The following is a 23,766-nucleotide window of genomic DNA, read 5'->3' as shown; positions in this document are numbered from 1 at the left end:
AAGTGCTCAAGAAACTTCATTTCAGCAATTGGAGAATATGTTTCCTCTGGAATTCTTGGAACAAACTCTCCCAACTTGCTTTACATTTTGGCTTCTGACCACATAAGATAACATTTTGTATTTGTGAAGGCTTGGAAATTACATGAATCTGGTTTATATAATTGAGTGTGTTGTACTGCACTGTACTGATTATTCAGAGATTGCTTAAACTAAATGGGCAATTATCTCTAGTTTTTGTAATAGAACCTTATAATTTTATCCTTTGTGTAAGTACCTTTTTACATTATTGGACTTTAGAAACTGACTCTTTTGTCTGGCTTGGGATTTCGCAAGCAGAATTCTTGAGTGTAGAACAACATCAAGAATCAAGTATCCAAAGCTTCTGGAGGGAGGAACACATATCCAAAGGCTGACGCTGTCAGATCCAGGAACATAGTGATAGATGTTTCTGTTGCTATTTAATGATATATGTACTTGGTATGTATGGTAAAATACTATCCGCTTATTGAATATTGAACTATTGTCTGGTTTGAGTGTAGTTTTTCTCTACTTCTCTAAATAATGGGGATAAGATGAGATTATTGGCTCCAATCCCTAGGATACTGTTCTTTTCCTTGGAGTATTGGCATTAGTTCTTATTTTTACAGTAATGCACGCCGACAAAGGAAGATCCACCTGCTGCTTTCTGAAGCTAGAGGGCAAAATATTTTATGTGAACTCAGTTGATATTTCTTGAAACAGCTGTTTTGGAAAAATGACACAGAAACTGATAAAAGTATGTCAGTTTTTCTTAATGTCACAAAAACTTCTCCAGACAGAGCAAGCTCAGTTCCTCCATCACTTGTCGTAAAACCTGAAGTTATATTAGAAAAGAAATATTCTGACTAAACAATGTGTATTTAACTTTGAGTTCATAAAATTGTTTACAGTTTGCAAGGATAAAAAACATACAGTAACTACAAAAAAAAAAAAAGATAAATAAAAGACTTTAAGTGATAAATTTCTTTATCATCAGTGTAAAAAGCCTGCAGTTTACAAAGAGTGATGGTAGATCAATTTTTAGTTTAATATAATAACTGCTTGGTGTTTTTAACCTTTGCAAGTTATTTTAATTAACTGTTTAATAGCAGCATTTGCAAAGAAGTTACCATTAAATAAATAGCATGGTTAAGGTTTTCATAATTTTCCTATACATTTTACAGATACATATTTTACCAGTGTTCTAAAATATTACTTTTCAAAAATTGATTTAATTATTTCAGCACATTAAAGTGATTAAAGACAATACTTACACACAATAGAAAAATGGGTTTATTCCCAAGCTGTCACATTGTAGGACACCTACAGTGCTTAGCATCTTTTCTTCTATACTCTTCTTCAGCTTCCTCTGACTCTGGTACTACTGTCCCCAAGGGCTCTGCCCAACCTTCATTTGAGGGCTAGCTCTATTGAAGATCACCCACATCTGGCCTGAATACTCTCCCAATAGGGATCTCTTATCTTCATATTCTTTCTCCCCAGAGTTATATTACAACCTACCTACAATCTCATGCCCTGATGACCACGTGCATCATTCCTGAATCAATACAACTCTTCAGTATGTCCTCTTTTGCTGAAGAAACACAACAGGTCAGACAAAATGATTCCTCTGTCAGTACCTAGAGAGAAAATTCAGGTTTTACTCTCCATGCTCTCACCAGCATTCCTGTGTTTTCTTTTCTTTTTATTCTTTTTATTTTATTTTTTGAAATGGAGTTTCACTCTTGTTGCCCAGGCTGGAGAGTGCAAAGGCAAGATCTCAGCTCACTGAAATCTCCACTTCCCGGTTCAAGGGATTCTCCTGCTTCAGCTTCCTGAGTAGCAAGGATTACAGGTACCCACCACCATGCCCAGCTAATTTTTTGTATTTTTAGTAGAGACAGGTTTCACCATGTTGGCCAGACTTGTCTCCAACTTCTGATCTCAGGTGATCCACCCGCCTAGGCCTCCTAAAATGCTAGGATTACAGGCGTAAGACACCGTGCCTGGCTGACCCCACTATGTTATCTAGTCAGCCTCACTAACATTCTCCACTGGATACATTTAAAACATCTAGAAAAGTACTTTCTGCAGCATCAGTTTTATGATTTAACAGTGGAATCTCATCCTCAAAATGAAAATGGCATTATGTGATATTTGAGGTGAAAAAATAAACTATTTGCATTTCTAACTTCCTATTTATGTAAGAAACATATTTTTCATAAGCTGATTGACATATTTTTTAGTCTAATCTATGTCATACAAAGATGAATGAAAATGTCTTACTGAAGAAAAGATGATAGCCTCTGTCCTTATCACTTACACCTCTGAGAATATGGTCTATAACACGAGTGTGACTGGCTGATTCAGAAATCATATTTTGCGGCTATTAAATTGAAATGGTGTATAATTAATCCACTCTTAACAACCTCTTAACCTCATTCTTTAATGTTTGAATAAAAGAGGGCCCATCTTAATATTAGTTCTATGTAAATGGCACATTTAAGGGAAAAAAAAAGAGATTAAGCAAATAGGGAAAGCTTTGTTATTTAAAAATCAAAGTTGCCTTGTAAGAAAACATCACACTGTCACAGGATCTTCAGGGTGTTGCTTCGCCAGCCGGAAACCTCTGTGGCTGGTGACGTCTCTGCTTGAGTTTTGCTTGTGCCCACTGGGCTCGTCTGGCCCACTCGGCCCAGAAGACTGTGCTTGGCTTGTACTACCAGCCTAGATCTCACCCCTGCCAAGGGCGAGCCAGGCACTGAGAGGCGAGGGGTGTATGAGTGAGTAAGCTCGGGGTCCGGCCACTGTAAGCACTGTATCCATTGATGTAGCCCCATTCAACAGCTAACATATTACTAATGCAGACATAAATAAGTAAAACAATATTTTATCTTTTGATTAAAAAATGTTAAAAATGTTTTCAAATAGATACAGATACCAAAACTAGTATACAAAACTTCTATGTTCCCATCTCCTTGTTTCAAGAATTACCAACCCCTAGCGAGTCATGTTAAATCTGTAATGCCAACTTTATTCTAACCTCCTCAACACAAAATAGGTAGAAAAATTCCAGATATGTAATTTCATCTGCAAATATACCAAAAGATAGATCTTTTAAAAACTGTTATACTATCATTATTCAGACACACATACACGATAACTAAAAATAATTTATTAAATTATTGTTCAGATTTCCCTGTTGTGTATGCATATATATATAACATTGTGTTTATAAAAATTACATATGTTGAGTCATGTGCTTATAAATATATAAGTATATAATTTGCTATATAAAGTGTGCGTGTATGTATGCATATATTGGCAGACATACATGTATACATGTGTGTATGTATGCCTATATGAGCATACACATATTTATCCATGTGTGTTTGTATACATTCCTATGCACACACTTCTTATGAAAGGAAGTAGGGAGCTATCTCCATTCAGTCACTGGCAGCTCTAGCTCATGCATCCTTCTGCTGTCAGTTTCTCTTTCAGCAACAAACGAAAGTGAAAGCAACTGAAGCAAGTGAGAGGACTCTCGGATCTAGTGCCAGTGATTCATGCTCTGACCCAACTCCATTTCAAATTCCGAACCATAGGTTATACTCAAGGCTTGTAACTCCCCACAGTTGAAGTAATGAATATATGTTTGGTGGCAATACATGGACCACACATTTCTCAGAATGGTAAAAAGTAATGTGACTGTAAGTTAATTTTCCTTTTACTGTTTCCAAAGGCTCCCATATTTCTAGTCATTCACTTTAATTAGATTCTGTTGCCACTTGGTGAACTGATTGACAGGTGGTGGTCAGTCTCATTTTCGTTATTGCTTGTGGTAGATTTTGAAGCTTGACCTTCCTTGTCAAATAATTCATTTGTTGAATTATTACTTTGATCAACCAATTAATAGCTTAGATGTGTCTCTCAAGCATTTGCTTTTTATTCTTAAAACTTTCATAAAGTCAAGTTTAAAAAAGTTAAATTACAGAAGATTTTCAAGAGATCGGTATAAAACAGTGAAGCTAAATTGCTAATTTTGCGATTTGATCACTTATCGACTTAATTTTAATAATAGATTTTTGTTACCTGCTTTATAAGAAATTATAATCAGATAATAATTTATATAAAATCTTGATATTTTGTTCAATATAGATATTTGCATTAATTTAAATTTCTTAAAATTGCATTGAAATATCATGTATCTTGATTTCTCAGTTTTTTGATGCCCCTTAAAATTTTGTACTCAAGATGACTAGCTCATTTGCTTCACCCTATTCTCAGCCCTATCCTAAACAGCTATTTCCAGTGCAGAAACAATTGTTTTGAATTCAAAAAGACAGAAGCTTGATTGCTGCCAGAGAATTGCTTGATTTAGGCTGCAGGTGGCATAAATCAGTATTTGATGAAACCTAGGTTTAAATAGGAATGAAGAGAGTAATTGGCACTTAATTAACATCAGTGATAAGATGAAGTAGTAATACTATCCTTGAATTCGTAGAATCCCAGGGTTTTTATGAACTCTGCTGCTATTTGTTTGTTTGCTTGCTTGCTTCTAATCTAAGTGTTCTTGAATAAAGCTTGACACACTTAATTTCTATTGATACATTCACTTATTTGTCATATTCTAGTATTCTATTTACCCAAATCTATATTGTTAAGATACAAATGTTTAATTAGAGACATCTTCACATATTGTCTTATTTATGTGAAGTAACTTTCACCATGCATATTATAGTATTGTATTGTAGCTTCTATATCTCAAATTTGATTGACAAAATATACCCATTAAGATTTATATTGGGACATTCTTGCAGGAGAAATACCTGAGACTGGGTAATTTCTTTATAAAGAAGAGAGGTTCAATTGGCTCATGATTCTGCAGGCTGTACAATCATGGTGCCACTGGGCTTCTGGGGAGGCCTCAGGGAGCTTTTGCTCATGGCAGAAGGTGAAGGGGAAGCAGGCACATCACCTTGCCAAAGCAGGAGCAAGAGAAGGGTGGGGAGGTGACACACACTTTTAAACAGCCAGACCTCATGAGAACTCACTCAGTATCGCCAATGTTGGCATCAAGAGGATGGCACTAAACCATTCGTGAGAAATTCACCCCCATGATCTGGTCACCTCCCACTAGGCCCCCCTCCCAGCCCCACTCCCAACACTGGAGACTGTAATACAACATCAGATTTAAAGGGGGCACATACCCCTTTTAATCATGATGGGTTTTTTTCCTGTTAATATTATTGACCTCACCATATTCTCATAATTCAGCATTTTTTTTTCCACTTTCTCATGTGTAATATGAAGCAGCATCTCTGGGTCATGAACACTTTTTTTTTCTTTAACATCAGTTCTTCTGTGAGTACCTAAAACTTTTCAAGAGATCTCACATAGCTTCCCAAGAGCTAAGCCGGATAAAACTACTTTTAATTATAAATAGCAGAATTACTTAATACAAAAGTAGTATATGCTTAATTTAGGGAGAAGAAAATATGCATATCAGGAAACAGAAAGAAAGAAACTTCACACATATAATTTTTAAAACCAAGGATAACAGTATTTAGATTTTAGGTTTTTTTTGTTTGTTTGTTTTACAAAAAGGAATAGTAATTACATATTCTGGAAACATAATTATTTTCCTAACACTTTATACAATAAAAATTATAATTGATAAATTACATTTCTTTTATTATTGAAATATATATTTAATCTATCCATATCAATTATATTTCCTTTCTTTTTTACTCTTACAAACAAAGCTACAAGAGCTAAACTTTTGTAAAATTGTTTCATATCCTCTTTTAAAGCTTTTTCTTTTTCTTTTTTATTTTTATTTTTTGAGAAGAAGTTTCACTCTGTCACCCAGGCTGAAGTATAGTGGTATGATCTCAGTTCACTGTAACCTCTGCCTCCCAGGTTCAAGTGATTCTCTTGCCTCAGCCTCCCAAGTAGCTGAGATTACAGAAGCCCAACACCATGCCTGGCTAATTTTTGTATTTTTAGTAGAGACATGTTTCACTATGTTGGCCAGGTTGGTCTTGAACTCATGATCTCAGATGATCTGCCTGCCTCAGCCTCCCAAAGTGCTGGGATTACACATGTGAGCTACCATGTCTGGCCTCATTTTTAAAGCTTTTTATAAGAGATTTCAAATTGTTTTTCCTTTTTCTTTTTTTATATAAATTTATGGGGTACGAGTGCTATTTTGTTACATGCATAGATCACTGTACCATTCAGAATAGTTTCACTGCTCTAAATATCCTCTATGCTCTACCTTTTTGTCCTGCCCTCCACCAGCTTCTGGCAACCAAGATCATGTACCGTCTCCAGAGTTTTGCCTTTTCCAGAATGCCATGTAGTTAGACACATATATATGTTATTACATCGTATAAGGCCATTTCACATTAGCTTCTTTCACTTAGTAATTTGCATTTAAGTTTGCATCACCTCTTTTTATGGCTCAGTATCTGATTTCTCTTTAGTGCTGAGTAAGATTCCACTGTACGGATGTACCACAGTTTATCCATTTACGCAATGAAGGACACCTTAGTGGTGCCCGAGGTTTGACAATTATAAATACAACTGCTATAAACATCTATGTGCAGGTTTTTGGGTGGACATAAGTTTTCAGTTCATTTGGGTAAAAGCCAAGGAACAAAACCACTGGATCCTATGATAAGAATAAGATATGTTTTAATTAAAAAACCTGGAAAACTATCTTCCACAGTGGCTGTACCATTTTATGTTCCCACCGACAATGGAGGAAAACCTATTGCCAGCATTTAGTGTTGTGTTTGAAATTTTGGCCAATCTGATAATAGTACATTTTTGTATTTAAAATTATTTTTGAGATTCTTAAATAATTGCATTATTTTTATATATCATCTTGCGGCTAACCTAGATGCATATTATATTAAATTATATCATTGAACAACATATTTTCTCCATTTATTCATGTTAAGTTTATTTTAGGTGTTTTTATATTTATATCTAGGATAAATGAAATGCTTTCTTCTGCTACATTTTTCTATTAAGTTTTGAAGAATTTGGAGGAAAATTGTATTTACTTATTAATTAATTTATAACTGACAACTAAATTGTCTTCAGTTCTAATTGTTTTGTATTATTTCTTCCAGTAAGCAATTATATTATCAGACAAAATGATTATTTTTCTCCTTATGTCAATATCTATTATCCTTATTAATTGCATTATTTCTACTTCTAGAATAGTATTGACTAATAATGGGAGTAATGTCTTTATCATTTTTCCATTAAGCATTATATGGTAGATTTTCTAACAACAGTATTTAATTGCTTGGATGATGATGATAATGATGATGATGATGATGATGATGATGATGATGATGATTATGATGATGATGATGACTGAGGCAGATCAGCACTCTGTTAACCAGGCTGTAGTGCAATGGCACAATCTCAGCTCACTGCAACCTCTGTCTCCCGGCTCAAGCAATTACCCTGCTGGGATTACAGGAGTGTCACACCAAGCCCAGGTAATTTTTGTATTTTTAGTAGAGATGGGTTTTGACCATGTTGGCCAGGCTGGTCTCGAACTCCTGACCTCAGGTAATCTGCCCACCTCGGCCTCCCAAAGTGCTGGGATTACAGGAACCAGCCACTGTGCACAGCCTATTATTATTATTTTTAAAAAAATTCTGTACCACAGTCTGGCAAAATGTTTACTTAAGTCTTTCTCCATTTATTCTATCAATTTTAGTCCCAATGTGTGATTCCCCACTCCCTAACCTCAATGTCTATCATTGATTCCATTATATTGTTGTTCTAATATATATTGTTTCTTGTCCTCTCCATAAAAATTATTGCATTTATAGCAAACTCTACCTCATCTTGTGCCCCTAATATGCCACCCTCCCCACACCTCTGGGATTCTAAAGCCAGTTTCAAGTTGCTGAAGTTTGGGAATGTCAACCCCTCTTGGAAACTAAATAACATATTTTGGCATTTTAGAATTCAATAAGTACTGTTGAACTGATACAAATTAATCATACAGTAATCCAATAATTTACAAATAGAATATGCCATTTTCCCACATGTGCTATGGCCCTAGTCCAGGCGTCCCCAAACGTTTTACACAGGGGGCCAGTTCACTGTCCCTCAGACCGTTGGAGGGCCGCCACATACTGTGCTCCTCTCACTGACCACCAATGAAAGAGGTGACCCTTCCTGAAGTGCGGCGGGGGGCCAGATAAATGGCCTCAGGGGGCCGCATGAGGCCTGCGGGCCGTAGTTTGGGGACGCCTGCCTTAGTACTTAGAGTTTAGTTCTTCAGTGGAGTCAAGGAGTCAGATTCTAATCGTTTTCATCAATAACCACGTATAATGGGCTCAGGTCAATTATTTGATTCTAAACCGTCTCATTTTCCTCTCCTCTGAAGTGAGTGAGTGAGCCACGAGATAGTTAAGGTTTCTGGTCTGAAATTATGGTCCAAGCATGTTCATTTTTACCCCAGTGCAGTACAAGCTCTGTCCTTTCCTCACCAGATCACTCTTTCTCTGTTGCACGAAATATGAACCATGTCTCAAGTCTGCTGCTCCACTACCCAAAATAGACATATGTACTCTGATTTGGAGGTGCTTAAAATGTATAGCAGATAAGAGCTCATATCAGAGAATATGCCATTTATTGCAGTAAGTGAATATTAGAGAGTAGTATGTGGAGTAAACAGTTGAAATTTTTACTCTGAGGAGTCAGATGCATAAAAATAATTCTGCATCTCCAAAAGAAAAGCAATCTTCAGGCTGTGGCCTTTCTAACATTTACCCCATAGCCAGTGGGGAAATCTATATGAAAAACAGATTATTTCAGAGCAGCATGAAGACATCCAAATATGTGCTAAATGTTCCAACATTGTTTAGCTGTGGTGGCACCAAATTATGTATTCATATAAACAGAAAACAAAACAATACCTGAGGTTTACTTGTAACAGTCATTCTTAGAAAGATTTTTAAATTTCCATTTTAAGATTTTAATGTGTGGTATATAATGGAGGTATTGATGTATGTTAACTACATGAATGAGCCTGTATTTCTAATCAGGCCTCAATTTTGAGGTAAATGTCAGTAGTGTTTAACTTTATTTTAAGCTAATGGTAATTTGCTCACATGAGAAGTTAATAAGGAGGAAAAGGAGAAAAAAATTGCTGTTACAATAAGAGACAACTGGAATTTGTCACCAACATCAGTATTGCAATTTATACCTGCACCTTAGTTACTATTTTTAAACTTGCTGTGAATTTGCTAAACATTACTAACAGAGACCTTAATTATTTTAAAATATTCTTAAGTACAATGTTCCAAGATATTGTATTTTCTTTAGTGTATCCCCTTTGAGATAGTAAGAGTAAAGCGTAATAGGTTTTTATTTCTTTCTGGTCAGGAGAGATTCCTTCCAACTACCAAGCACCTGTCCTCTTCACCCATCCTACAAATAAAAACCTTTGGTTCTAGTTATCAGTTAGCTGACTAAAGAGCATGTCACTGTCACTCTGTCTGCTAAGTACAGTCTCGCCCTACCAATCATTGCTGTAAAGCAGAATGGGAAGCCAGGTCAACGGTGTGATGCAGAAAGTATTCCCACCACTTGTCACTAAATCTGCTTGTTTTTTACGTTGTCACCAGTAGTTTTTTACTTTGACGATAGTAGTCTCTAGTCTCTTAAGAAGAGCAACAGGAAAAGGTGAAAAACATTTTCTTCATGACTTTCTTTTGTAATTCACTTGGATTGCAAAACTATGGATTTCTAAAGCTTCACCCAGTAAAGAGATTTTCTGGGTAAAAGAACAACTGAAACATCAGCATACCACACATGCAGGATTCAACATCAAGATGGTTACCAAGCAACTGAGAGCCATCAACAACACTGTTTTTATAAATCTCCTGTGACTAGAGTGGGCCACTGCTCTCTGCCATGACACAGCAACAGGATTTTGTTGTTACTGATTTTTGCACGATGCGTGTTTGGGGCAGCAACAGCAGTAGTAGATATTCTATATTAGGGAGTTAGAATATATGTTATTTGGAATAATTATTTCAGAGTCTGACCTGAACAGCCAAAAAGTGCACTTCTATCTGATTACATATGACTCTTGGATTCTGAAATTACCTCTACTCTGAATAAGATTTTGAATTAGCCATGCTACTTAACAAACTACAGAATGAATATTATTGGCATGGTTAAAATTCTAAAGTCACAAGTCTCTTGTGGTGAATGAAAGTATATTGCGTTAGTCAAGAGGTTCTCATAGGGAACAAAATATTTCCTGGAAAGCATTATTGAATGACAGCGTTGGGTTGAATACGAGCATCACTCTAGGTCCTTGTGTGATTTGTTGCCAATGAGAAAAGAAGGCTATCTAGATAAGTGAGGTGGGAGAATGTACAGCTCCAACCTGGAAGGTGGGGATCAAAAGTAGAGATGTAGAAAATAGACATGGGAGCCAGGGGGATGGTCCCATGGGCATAGCCAAGAGATGCAAACCCTCTTCAATATCATTAAAAATGCTTTGTTTTAGGCCGGGCGCAGTGTCTCAAGCCTGTAATCCCAGCACTTTGGGAGTCCGAGGTGGGTGGATCACGAGGTCAAGAGATCGAGACCATCCTGGTCAACATGGTGAAACCCTGTCTCAACTAAAAAAATCCAATAAAATTAGCTGGGCATGGTGGCGCGTGCCTGTAATCCCAGCTACTCAGGAGGCTGAGGCAGGAGAATTGCCTGAACCCAGGAGGCGGAGGTTGCGGTGAGCCGAGATCGTGCCATTGCACTCCAGCCTGGGTAACAAGAGCGAAACTCCGTCTCAAAAAAAAAAAAAAATAATAAATAATAAATAAATAAATAAATAAATGCTTTGTTTTAAAGTCTGTAAAATCCCAGTACGCTTGGTGTGTGTGATTTTTGTAGCTGTTATTGAAGCTGATTAAAGGCTGAGCTTTATATTGGGTCAATGTAGTTAGAGACAAGAAAATGACATCCCCAGAAATTGAGAAGCAGAGGCCAGAACATAACACAATGCAGGCTAAGTTTTAATATGGTAAGCAAGTTGGGGTAAGAAAAGCACGCCATGTAGGTTGGGATGGCTATGGAGTGCCTCCATTCAGATGCCTTTCAAGATAAACTGCAGCTGGGTGGTAACTGACCGACGGTCTCCACAAAAGGCTGAAGCCCAGGTTGCTTTCAGCCGAAGACTGACCAGACAGGAGCAGGATTATTATCAGCATTGGTCCACTCCTGTCCAACCTGAGACCCTTCCAACATACAACCTTACTCAGGTATTCCCCAAAGGCTGGGAAAAAAAATAAAAATAAAAAACTTTCTGAAAACTGTCTTTTTAATGTATATGCTGTAAAAACTATGTGATATAGACAAATCCATCCAACTCTGCTTTAAAGCCCCCAGTAAAATTTGCTTTGCTAAAACAATTTTACAAAGAGAGCCATGCAAAGCAAGGTAATCCTAGGATATTCATCAACATTACGCTATTTTCCTTCTAAGAAATACAGACTTATTTATATAATATCATATAACAGATGATCATTCAAAGGATAACGGGGAGGACCAAAATTTGAGGAAATTTGTTGTAATGCAAACCCCTCTTTTCACAGAGTCTAATGTGTGTGAAAGTCCGGAACCAAAAAGGTTCAAAGGCTCAACATAGTTTCAGAATTCTATTCTCTAACTTTTCTCACATCAGAAGATTTTTTTTTCTCTCCTTTCTTGCTCTTCTCTGTCCTCTCTCTCTCTCATACACACATAAACTAATATTTCAAAATGCTTTCGCATGTTTTATCTGTGCATATTCTTTTGTATTTTCTTTCTTGTTTTACTGCCACTATAGGTTCAAACTTTCTTTGTATTTCTCATTTTACACACATTTTGAAAGGAAGAGTCTAATTGCATTTGCTAATAGTTACCATATTAGGCAGACATTTTGAAATCAGCATCATTTTACAACTTTTGTCTCAAGACATGATAGTCAATGTTAATGAAAAATATGGTCTACTAAAACTCTAACCTCTATAGAGAATTCTAGGTGTGACAGATGACCTTAAATTGAATGTGGATTATGGAAATACATGATACCCTTATTGAGAAGGAATGAACATTGCTCAGTAATGCACTGAATTGGCAAGAATGAGCCAATTATGAAAGATAGATGTAGTATCTTCTGGGGCAAAGGGTAGCATGTTTACTTACCAGAATAATAAAAATAACAACTCCCTTTGGAGCAAAGCACAGTCAAGCTTAATCACCATTATAAAAGGTTCAGGGTTCTTCTTATATAACACAATCCACTGTGTACATAAGGTGTCTGTCACCTAGCCCTCTTCATGTTACCCTGTGGGAATTGGAGCTCTGAGATATGACATGATAAAAGCTGATAGAGTGGATATGACTGTTGGTGTGAGTCATAAAATCCTTTGTCTCTAACTCAGGAGTCTCTTATCTTCTGCTTTCATAAAACTGCAGCAGGCTAATATGTTAGCTTGCACATAAGGAAAACAATCTCTGTCTTTTCATAATTCTTAACAGTTCTGATAATAAAGATGGGTTGCTGAGAGAAACATGGATTTTTGGAAAAGGAAGGATGGGAACCTCATGAGTTGATTAACATGATATGAGGAAAGTCCATAAGAATTAATAAACATGTTGACTAAAATATATGGTCAACCAAGTAATATATCGTCCTTCTGTCAGTGGATTGGAGGTATGGTTGCAGGCTGAACCTACCAAGAAGTAGGCTCAGAGACAATTGCCTGAACGTTGACTGGCTTGCTGCTAACTCCATTCAGGGGTTCAGTCAGCCTTGTGTCTACCCATCTTAACAATCAGGACTAAGATTTGTCCTGGAGGGCAAAAAGGTTCCAATTCGTTTCAGGAAAAAAAAAAAAAAAAAGTTAAACAGCTGAGCACCTATACTGAGAGAGAATAGATGAAAACTTGTAGCCTATGGGCATAACAAAATACATTATTAGATCAATTGCAAAGTGAGAGTGTGAGGTGCTTCACCCTTGTTATGTTTTCATAACATTGGCAAGAGCTGAGCACTCTTACAGCTCAGCCACTTCTGGAATCTATGACACCAAGCTTTGATGTTTTTGCTAATGACAGTAAAAAACCTGAGTTGTTTTGTTTGTTTGTTTGTTTGCTTTTAAGTGAGCACTGGAAACTACATGTAAACTTCAGCTTTCTCAGGAAGGTTTCTCAGAAACAGATGAATTCCCGTGTAAAGTCATTGATGATGCATTGACTAGTATACTGGCATTTAGTGGCCTAGATTGTGTTTACAAGGCTGATGAAGGTGGACCATTGGCAAATGAAACCCCACAGATATAGATAAATGTTTACAGTCAATCTGATTACTCTGGGAAACTTCCCTTGTACTTAACTTGACACCAAGCATGAATTTATGAGATATCATTAAGCTAATGGAGCAACGAATGCCTCTCAGATTAAGGTGGGCTCCCCCAAGAACTTAGCGAAAGCCAAGCTCACAGTGGCCAGAAAGAGCAAACCCTGTAATCCTAGAAGGAGGGCACTGTGCCTTTGGTTGTGACAGGTGGGTAAAGAGATGCCTGAGGGGTAAATGCACAATGTCTTGAATGATGACATTGCCACCTACCTCCCCCATATATATATGTACACACACACACATATGTGTGTACCTTTGGGTGCAACAAAAGCATTTGAATATTGTTTTGTTCAACTGCAAGCAGACAACCTGCTGATAGTAAATGAAAGTAAAATCCACATATCTCACTAGACAAAGATGCTCTCTCCTCTTCTGCCCCAACCCCTTCCTCCTTCTGCATTTCTGCCTCAGAAACTTAAAGGGGATAGATGATTAAAGATGTATCTAAAGTCTCTCTGTGCCAACCAGGAACTAAAGGTCATATACTTCAGTAACCTGAGCTGGGGTATCTAAGAGGGGTGAAGAACTGACACTTATATGGTTTTCTTGGTTTCACATGTACCAGTCATCATTCTACTTGGTCTCATTGGGGCTGAGATCTCATGCAATTCATCTACTAGAGTTGGCAGTCTTCGCAGTGAGGATGGAACCCAATATGACCTTTTGGGTGCAACTCTTCAGGCTGATTCAGTGTAGTTTTTGCTTCTACATGTAAATATATAGTAGGCATTGAAGCATGATGTGCTTGCACTTCTGCATCTCATAATTTGTATAAAAGAGTAGATTTTGTGTCCTGTAATCGTTCTATTACATTATGCTAATAAAAGCCATTCACCCAGGAAAAGTCTTTCCTGGTGAATGACACAGATATGGATATTTATATATTCTACAACTTAATACCAAATAAAATAGTTTTCATTTATTTGAAAAAGGGAAAAAATATACGTATGGTCTCCAACCCAATAAAATATCAGTCTCAAAATGGAAACGTAACAATAAAATTTAGATTAACTTAAAAGATTTTCATTAGCTGGATGGGTGACCTTCCTTTTTCAATACCTAAATATGTCTTTTTCAAAGACAAAACTAAAAAGGCAATCCCTCAAATCTGTTGTGTGACAAAAGTTTTCAGATTTTCTGTTGGTTCATAATAGAGTGAATTAGGTTGTCAAAATATAGCTGGTAAATCAATAAATGTTCAATAAGTACAAGGAAAAGCATGCCTAGGCCAGTGGGGAATAATTTATTTAGGTAGCTGTTATGCTGGCAGAGCTCATGGTCTCTCTGCAAATGTGGCATCACCTGCTGCAGCAAGCCATCCCTTACACGTTACTGAGGTTTGCATCTTTCCTCAGTGCTCCCATATGCCTTGCTTAAGAATTGACTCTTTTGCATTATGATGGCATTTCTCCTTAAACAAATAGTAAGTTTCTTAAAGGCAGGGATTTCATCTTATTATTTTTTGCTACACACCAAGCTTAACACAGCAAGTTACTCATTTTATTTTCCAGATGAATAAGTAAATGATACATTAGGAGAAATGCATCCTACACCACCTTGAAAAAAAAATCCTTTGCCAAAATTGTTGAACTACTACTACCCTTACAGTCTGTTAAATCAGTATCAGATGGGTCTTTATATATAGGAAATACTTCATATATATGTTAATACAGAACAACAGTGGTATCCCAAAAAGATATTATCACTAAGCTTGGCTTTCTTTTTTATAGCAAATGTAATAAAAATTCAATAGGTTTGTTTGGATTTGCCTTTATGAAATAAACAAAACTCTGTTTAGCTGTCAGTAAAAATGATGTTCAGCAAGTCCGTAGACCACATGCTTGAGCATTTTCTTGTTACATTTTGAAGCAGAAAGCTTGCTCCTTGTCACCTTCAATTTGACATTTTACCAGAACTAGAAACATAAGTCAGGTAGAGAAACATGTTACATATTGTTTTTTCCCCTCAAGCTGACCACCAGTAATCTTAAATGTCAACAATGTCAGATTTCAATTTTGTTGCTCACTGAATCACCACATTGTGGATTGAAAAACTGATCTCTACCACTTTTATTGTTCTAAATGTTTCCTATGTGGTGATTAAAAGAAAAAGAAAAAAAAATTGACTGGCTTGACAGATGGTTTTATGTTATCTCTGTTTAAATATAATACTTTGAACTTACTGAATCAGGCAAATGGAATGGGGCATTCTGCTTCATAGAATGCATTTAAACCAAGAAGGAAATCAGCTCTCTGGATTGGCTTGTAGCAATTATTTAGCACTTTCTTTGGTAAGGTGCCCGCTATGAAAAGTATATTATATGAGCTGTGGATTGGTTACAAAAATAAAGGGCATGAATCTGTTTTGACAGATTTTAATTCACTATACTCATTAAAAATAAGAATTTATTTTCCAAGCACACTGATGTTTACTGTGGGAGCTTACTGTTATTTACAAGTTCATTTTATTTATTTTTTTATTTTTTTGAATATTTTTTGAGACAGATTCTCACTGTGACACCCAGGCTGGAGTGCAGTGGTACAATCTCGGCTCATTGCAACCTCCACCTGCTGGGTTCAAGCAATTATTCTGCCTCAGCCTCTCAAGTACCTGGATGGAAATACAGGTGCCCACCACCATGTCAGGCTGATTTTGGAATTTTTAGCAAAGACAAGGTTTCACCATGTTGGCCAGGCTAGTCTTGAACTCCTGACCTCAGGTGATCTGCCCAACTCAGCCTCCCAAAGTGCTGGGATTACAGGCATGTGCCAGTGCACCCAGCCATGAGTTCATTTTGAAAATACAAGGTATCTTTTTCATGTAGTTAATTTGCACGCTTTATCTTAATCATATGTTCTACCAAATATTTACTAATATCAACAACATTTATACCCAACAATGGATAAAAATTGTTGGATATAAATGTTCACATTTTATATCCAGTAACTGAAATGCATGATTCATTGGGCCAGGCATGGAAAATTTTCTAGAGAGAGGTAATTGTGGTCTAAGTCCCCTAACCAGAAATTGTGCCTCTAAGTTGCAGTAAAATCACCAGATAGCAGTAGAATCCTGAAACAGAGAATTCAGCAGAAATGTCAAGAAAACAAGAAATATAGCCTCACTTACAAAAATATAAATCTCCTAATGAAAATAGTAGTTAGAGGAACAGATAGATTAATGAATTTGGGAACCAAACTACTATATTAAAATGTCAACTAGTATTAAAATAGAAAAACACTGTAAAGGTGTTTCATTCATCCAAGTATTCAATACACATGTACTGAACACATAATGGGTTTTCAGACACCTCTGCAGGCGCTGGGGAGAATGAAGAAGAACGAAGGGATGACTCCTGTCCACAGGAGCTTACATTTCAGAGTGTGTGGGAGGGTCTGTCTGTTTGTGTGTATGGGTGGGGCATTCATTCATTTCTAATTATTAAAATAATTAGTAATTGTAATTAGTGCTGCAAAGGAAATGAACAGAGTACTTAATGAAGCATAGCAGTGAGGGCTCTCATCTCTGTGCACGATGTTCAGTCTGAGCCTTGAAAACAAGGAAAGTGATGATCAAAGAGCAGTGAAAGCACATCCCACCAAGAGTGTTTTCACCAAGCAGGAAGAAACAGGCCTTGGGCTAATGTGTGTGTGCGTGGGTGTGTGTGTACGTGTGTATGCGTGTGTGTGTGTGTATACATATATACATATAATTTTTTAATATTTCATTAAGATGGAGTCTTACTTTGTTGCTCAGGCTGGAGTGCAGTGGCAACAACTCTTGGCTCACTGCAACCTCTAACTCCTGGGTTCAAACGATTCTGCGGTCTCAGCCTCCTGAGTAGCTGGGACTACAGAGATGCACCACCACGTCCTGCTAATTTTTGTATTTTTAGTAGACAGGGTTTCTCCATGTTGGCCAGACTAGTCTCAAACTCCTGGCCTCAAGTGATCTGCCCACCTCAGCCTCCCAAAGTGTTGGAATTACAGGTGTGAGCCGCTGCACCTGGCCAATATTCTGATATTTAATAAGAAGACACCTGCTTTTCAATAATCTCACTGCTTCCCATTACAAGATGACTCCTAACTAATCTAGGCCATTAGACCGTTTTTTAATGAAGAAGACTAAAAGTAGTTTCACAACTGACAGTAGAGGGGATAAAAATGATTTGTTTAGCAGTGGATACAGTGTTCCTGATGTCCTTGCATTTTGGAAATGCATAACTAGCCTATGCCTACAGTGAAGCAGTTTTCTGTCACCAGTGGTCTCAAGTCCACGGATGTCATCTGTGGGATCCCATCAAGGATGAGCTCCTCATTATCACTTAAAATAGCCATGTATCTATGTCATTGATACCATGCTACTCAACCTGATGTTGAGTACAAATACAGCAGTTACCATAAGCAAAGCCTCTCTCTGAATTAAAAATTGCCCTTTGCCCCTGAGAATTTATTGATTGTTCTGCACAGCTATGCAATGGTACATCTCTAGAATAAGCATTAGAGCATCTCTACATTGAAATTCTTTTTTTTTTTTTTTTTTTTTTTTTTTTTGCAGTGCAGTAATCAAGCATTGATTAATAACTTGGTATGGAGCATGATAGTCTGGCACAAAAATACTGAAAGCAGTATCAAGGGCTAAATATACTATTTGAGGTTAAGAATAAAGTTTTAGACACTCTTTTACAACTACATAACAATACCAAAATAAGAAAACTTAATCAAGAATTAAATTAAAGGGAAAAGAAATAAAAGAAAAGGAAAATAAATGCTAATTTATAAGATAAAATTTTTACATTCAACTTAGAACAAATCACAAAAAGTAATTGTCATTGGTATCACTGTCGTGTCACCTGTGTGCACATGTTTCCATGGCAATAGCATTTATAAAGTTAATCTATCAGCATTTTTTCATGACACCATTTTGACCTGTGAGCCCTTAGAGAGATCAAGGTGGTACTAATATAATTAAATGTAAGAATTATTTCACAGAGCATCTAGGAATACAGGTGTAGGTATCCTAGATGTGCCATTTATCCCTGAGTTTATGAATAGAGCTGTTACCATCATAGAAGAAAAAAAAGTGTGTGTGTGTGTGTGTGTGTGTGTGTATGTAATAATACATTGCACACACATGCACATATATGTGTGGGTGGGTATATTTTTCCTGAAACAATCTATATATTGATCAAATTGAACATTTTTATTCCCATGATTTATGTAAAGAAATGGCTGCTTATTAAATTTTAAAAAAACAACAAACAAGGAACTAGTGGCACCAACTACCCAGATTTTTATTTTTACACCCCTGATTCTAGTTTCAGGTGTTATACTTTATGTATTTGATAAGATGCTAGTAACACCTTTAGGACCAAGTCTTTGGTGGTTATTCAAAATGAAAAAAAACAAACACCTTAGGTAGTGCTCACAGTCTCATAAAAACCAGCAGAGTGTTCACAGCAGCAAATGTCACTCTATGTCATCAGCATTCCATCCACAGATGGTATCATCCCTCCATCCTGACCCAATTCTGTTTTCAGAAGCACAGGCTAAATGTTGTTGTCAAATAGTTTACAACAGGAATAGGAGGAATCAGTTCACATTGACTTATTTACTCATTTTAGAAACCAGACTCAAATTAGCTCAACTGTATTTCCTACACCAGGAAGATAAAGTTTAACGACACTGAAAGCAAAACAATTTGTGATTAGCTTCTGAATAGTTTGTACTGGGCTATAACAACTTTCTATTATAATAAGTAAAACAAGTTCAGATTCTAATTTGTTTTCCTTTTTGTACTTATCAGAATAAGTAAATGCAAACTAAACTTTAAGAAATTCTGAATGTGTCATTTATTAATTTGGAATTAAAAACAATTTAAACACAATGTGGAGAACTTAAAGAAAAAATAGTGGGAAGAGGTGGGTAGCTGGTATTTTTAAAAATAATGGTTGGTGGGAATGTAAATTAGTTCAACTATTGTGGAAGACAGTGTGGCGATTCCTCAATAGAAATTCCATTTGACTCAGCAATCCCATTACTGGGTATATATCCAAAGAATTATAAATCATTCTACTATAAGGACACATGCACACAAATATTCACTGCAGCACTGTTTATAAGAGCAAAGACCTGGAACCAACCCAAATGCCCATCGACGATAGACTGGACAGGGAAAATGTGGTACATATACACCATGGATTATTATGCAGCCATCAAAAATGATGAGTTCGTATCCTTTGTAGGGACATGGTTGAACCTGGAAACCATCATTCTCAGCAAACTGGCACAACAACAGAAAATCAAACACCACTTGTCCTCACTCATAGCCGGGTGTTGAACAATGAGAACACGTGGACACAGGGAGGGGAACATCACACACTGGGGTCTGTTGAGGGGAAATAGGGGAGGGACAGCGGAGTGTGGGGAGTTGGGGAGGGACAACATGGGGAGAAATGCCGGATATAGGTGAAGGGGAGGAAGGCAGCAAAGCACGTTGCCATGTGTGTAACTATGCAATAATCTTGCATGTTCTTCATATGTACCCCAAAACCTAAAATGCAATAAAAAAATAATGATAATATAGTTACATCATTAAAAAGAGAATGCTGATCGGGCAGGTCACAGCAAGGCCAGGAATGAAGAAATTATTCTAGATTTTCTGAACAATAAGGAATTAATTCCTTGAGAATGCCAACATCCAAGGAAATCAGCAGTTTATTCCTCAGTTACAAAGCTGATAATACAAATTTCAAAAAGACAACATGATTAACATTTCTACCAAAAGTAAAAGCAATGTAAAAAAGGAGTCATGAAGAAAAACCAAGTTGTTAACCACGGTGAGAATAAAAAATGAAGGAAATTGATGCTTAACCAATGCCTTCATTCCTTGTTACATGCCATGAAACTTTTTAAATAGGGGTATCTAAAACTTAAAGGGTTTAAGCTTAATGTTAATCATGCCCCTTTTGTATATCTTTCAAATTAAGTTACAAATGTTCAAAGATTATGAAGTGAGAAAAAAGAAAGCTATTTATTCACACCCAGTTTATTTTCTTTAAAAAATACATAACACAATACTCACAATAGTAGATGGGATTCAATAATAGATACGATTATGGGTATCTAAATTCAAGAATGCTGCCTCATTATCAAAAGCTGTGAAGGGTTTGTGAAGGATTTGTGATGTTACCCTACTTGCAAGCTAACAAGTTGGCCTGGTAAAGTTTCAGAGCTACTGATCAAAGACATGAGACCACAGGGTCAGATATAAAGACTAATTTAATAAGTAGAAGCAGTAGCCAGAATATCAGCATTTACACTCTTTCCCCGAGTCCAGTTCTGGCAGAGTAAAGCAAATAGGTTCACATGATATCCTCACCAGCCAGTGAGTTGTATCACAGCACAAAGACCCTGAATTTAGAGAACCTAAATCTTAGAATCAGCAGAAAGCATGTCTGACCTCTGTTCTGGAGGGAAACGTGTTTCTTACAGTAGCCAGAGAACAAGTCTGTCCTTTACTCCACAGGGAATCACTGTCTCTATCTTCCAAGGCCGTTTGCTATACAAACATGATTAAAAGGCAATCCAGAACAAAGGCAGTCAGGACTTCTTTTTCCACAACTACAGCAACTTGCGACACCCATGGAGAATGGTCTCTCAACATTCAAATCTTCTTCAGTATGGAAATGTGATCTTCCTCTCTCCTCTGTATTCCTATAGCATCCTATACATACCCTAATCCAGTGAAGCTTACACACTCTTGCAATTTTCTGTTCCTATGAGATTAAACAAAAATTAGAGGCAGCCATTTTTCACACTCAGTCCTTACACTAGGCCTTGACAGAGCTGACCAAACCAAAATGGAGTCACTCACACTAAATGCCATATCATCAGAGATTTTAAGGAAGCAGATCCCAAAACAGATCAGATCTTCTTAAAACCAGGTGATTACAGTCTACCTGAGTCAGGATAATAAAGAATTCCCTTCTGCTTTAACTATTACAAAAGGGTAACCTAAAGTAACCTAAGGTCAACAATCAGGAGATTTTTATTACTATTGTTGTTCTGTTTACTTGTTTCAACCTTACAAAACCCACCGCTCTGATATTGCCCAGAGAGCTCTCTCTGTATTTTGTAAAAGCCAATATATCTGTAACTAAAGGTGTTGTAATTTTGTTTTTTGACATTGGTTAAAAACAACTACCACTATTACTACAACTATCACTCATATCTCTTTTCATTATTTTCAGCAAATATTCTAACATAAAGTAACTCCTGCAAATATTTTTGTGTGAATTAATAAAATAATGATTGATAGGATAATATTTGACAGAAAAGCAAAATAAAACAAAATAATGCCTACATAAACTGGCATTATCCACAGGCAAAAAGGGAAGAATCACTTTTTAAAAAGAAATCTAGAGTACAAATAGAAATTTAAACTATCAATTGTAGATAGTGTCAATAAGTGTATTATTAGTAGACAGTCTTCAGTGATAAAAGACAACCACCATTTTCAATCTCTTTTGATTACAAGTGTATTAGAAAGGTCTATGTTCAAAGATGCAAAAAGTCTTCAAAGGCAACATTCAACTACAAAGAAGGATACAATGCATTCATAGAGGGTGGCTTCTTTAAGGCTTTTTCCAGTCTTGTCTGAGTTTTTGTAAGATAAAACCAGTCTTTTAAAGCTAGTCCATAAAAAGACAAAGTCTCAGAAAAGAATATATGCTTTGAAATGCCCTGCAAAAGTATCATAATGCAATGCTAGTGAAGTATAAAACAGAATATTCCTGCAAAACTTCTTAAATAAAAAAAATGATTTCAACTTCCGTGAAAAATTTCAGTAACATCACTTATTTTTTCTTACTTTTAGTTTTTAAATACCACAGCAGAAACAGCAAGGCTACTAACACCAGAAAGTTTCTATGTTGCAAGACTTTGTTAGCAGTAGCCAATGCACTAGGAAATCCAAGAGACTTTAGCATATACCCAAAAGTAAAAGAGCAAGCAGGGCCACATGTTTATAAAAAAAAAAAAAAAAAAAAAAAAAAAAAAAAAAAAAAAAAAAAATCGGCATTAGCATATTACTACAATGATAAATTAATTTCAATTTCTATGGTTAAACACATCCATCTCTGCAATATTGTATTTCCTTATCAAAGGCATTTGTCTAAATATTGTACTAGGTATGGCCAAAGATAGAAAAATGGCTTAGGGTATGGGGAGCTTATTTTCAAGTATTAATTGTTACTGGAATGTATAAAAATCGGGTATAATAATTGAAATAATTGTCACACAAAACTGTACTCTAGCATACAATACAGAAAATGGGGGAGAGTAAATTTTTTAACATTCCCATGCAAATGTACAAAAGTGGTTAGTGAGGACATCCTCGATTTGTTCATAATACACTCATTCCTTTCACCAACCATGAGTATGTACATATTTCTCTGATTGGAAAGAACTAGGAAGGAGGTTTTACTTTTTACTTTCCAGTTTGCTATTAAAGAGCGAAAACAGAGAGAAAACAAGCAACTCAAAACAACCTTGCACACATGCATACACACACACATGCACACACACACACACACACACACAAATATTTTTTTCACTATGTAAATTGAAGAGCCTGTTTTCAGTCAATCCACAGGAACAGCGAATCAGAGTGACATCTGGGCTACATTAAAGGAACAGTTGTATTGTCCAAAGAATTCAAGTTTAAGTTGTAATTTGTGTTAAAATCTCCCAAGGAGTCTAAGTCTCCGAAAGCCAAAAGGATCTAACCGCAGGGTAAACCTCTGCTCCCACAGACATGCTTGTCTCTAGATCAGTATGTAACACCAGGCATGACTTATCTAATAATTCTGTCTCAGCTGTTATCCAAATCTCTTATCCAGTGGCTTTGCCAAAGTCTCCACCAGTGCATCCTCATATCCACCAGACACGCTCTTGCCTTTCACCTAGTATTCTCACATTCAGTAACTCCTTTCATTGTCCTCTCACCACTTCCCAAGAATTATCCTTCAAAGCAAATTCAGCCACTTTTCAGCTTGGCTATTCTCTCCACATGTTCAAAGAGAATTCATATTGAGATATTATGAGTCTGTGTCATGCCTTCTACCCAGATTTAAGAGTAGACTTCATTTTTCCCTTTGTCTTTGCATAAGCATGCAAATGACCTTACCAGTTTTTGTCAGGTTTTTTTTGTACTGATTTTTCAAGCTTCAGAAAATCTCATCCTGAATATTGGCAGCAGGTACACCATAAAGGCTTGCTTTTTATTCTGGT

At 36.5% G+C, this 23,766-nt stretch overlaps 1 protein-coding gene across 2 annotated transcripts in view; it reads right to left on the bottom strand.

Annotated features, from left to right (window-relative positions):
* The window catches only part of DSEL (dermatan sulfate epimerase like), a 138,548-nt gene that overhangs the window by 28,736 nt on the left and 86,046 nt on the right, over positions 1-23,766 (bottom strand). For both annotated transcript variants that reach the window (XR_012513064.1, XR_012513065.1), the window contains one exon: positions 1,540-1,658. The gene's annotated coding sequence lies outside the window, so the exon portion shown is untranslated. The remainder of the gene's footprint in view (positions 1-1,539; positions 1,659-23,766) is intronic.

This window comes from Saimiri boliviensis, chromosome 13, assembly GCF_048565385.1.
Source record: "Saimiri boliviensis isolate mSaiBol1 chromosome 13, mSaiBol1.pri, whole genome shotgun sequence".
Classification (NCBI taxonomy): Eukaryota; Metazoa; Chordata; class Mammalia; order Primates; family Cebidae; genus Saimiri; species Saimiri boliviensis.
This window is presented reverse-complemented; position numbering and strand designations above follow the sequence as displayed.